The 1,290-nt window shown below is 37.7% G+C and overlaps 1 pseudogene; it reads left to right on the top strand.

Moving 5' to 3' along the window:
• The first annotated feature begins 235 nt into the window (after positions 1-235).
• LOC147495247 (dnaJ protein homolog pseudogene) lies at positions 236-953 on the top strand (annotated as a pseudogene).
• The last annotated feature ends 337 nt before the right edge of the window (positions 954-1,290 follow it).

Genomic DNA, 1,290 nt, shown 5'->3' with positions numbered 1-1,290 from the left:
TGTTCTTGGGCAAGGAAGTTTTTAGGAAAAATTACAAAATCGACACAAACTGGGAGGGGCAAATTTCAAAATCGACAAAAGTGATGATTTTCTGACTATTATCGTAATATAAAACACTGTAAACTCATGTATATATAAGTAGAATAAGTGGTAGTCCAAAAAGAACATAAAAAAAAATATCTACTCTTTATATGTCTTCGTTGTCACTGCTTTTGCTTGAAAAGGTATTGTGAAGATGTTTCAAGGGAGAGTACCACCGAAAAGTGATAACACAAAGTATTATGAGACTTTGGGTGTTTCAAAGAATGTATTACAAGATGATTTGAAGAGAAAGTTGTTATTAAGAATTATCCTGATAAGGATGGAGATCCAGAGAAATTTAAGGAGTTAGCTACGTTTATGAAATTTTGAGTGATCCAGAGAAGCGTGAAATATATGACCAGTATGGTGAGGATGCAATCAATGGATGATTTCCCCATGGAGCTGGAGGCCACGACTCTTTGGTGGTGGCGATGGCAGTAGAGGAAGGAGGCAGAGGAAGGGAGAGGATTTAGTCCGTCCATTGAAGGTATCGCTTGAAGATCTTTACAGTGGAACATCTAAGAAGTTATCATTTTCACGTAACGTCCTCTGCTCCAAGTGCAAAAGTAATAAGGGATCTAAATCTGGTGCTTCAATAGAGTATTCTGGCTGTCAATGTTCTGGTACGAAGGTTTCAAGTAGGCAAATTCACCCTGGTAGGATTCAGCAAATGCAGTATCCATGCAATAAGTGCAATAGAACTGGATAGAACATCAAGGACAAAGACAGATGCAATAAGTGTGAAGGGTCAGAAGGTTACGCAGGAGAAAAGGGTTTTGGAAGTCCTACTTGGATGGATACTTCAAAGTTTCTCATTTGTGAGGTGTAGTGACTCCCTTGGATCTAACAGGCATTCAATGCAATGCACGTAATATGACAGCGTTGGGAATGGTTATGCATACTTCAACCCTTCTTCGATATATCCTTGGGTTCAAAATGCCATTAATTACTTCGCTCACAAAGATCATCAGACTGTATCAACACTGACTATGAGCATTTTAATTTAAAACTAACCCAGACACCTTCGCAGAGTGCATAGGAAAACTTTTAACAACACTTAAAGGGAACAATATTTTAAAATGAGTATTTTAACTCATTTTCCTTGCTTCTATAGTGCCTTTTGACGATGACCAAATTCAGAATCATTATATGGCACTGTGGAGTAAGTATGGACATCTCATAAACTATGTCAACTTTCAATTATACGCA

Source organism: Coptis chinensis, chromosome 6 (assembly GCF_015680905.1).
Source record: "Coptis chinensis isolate HL-2020 chromosome 6, ASM1568090v1, whole genome shotgun sequence".
Taxonomy (NCBI): Eukaryota; Viridiplantae; Streptophyta; class Magnoliopsida; order Ranunculales; family Ranunculaceae; genus Coptis; species Coptis chinensis.
This window is presented reverse-complemented; position numbering and strand designations above follow the sequence as displayed.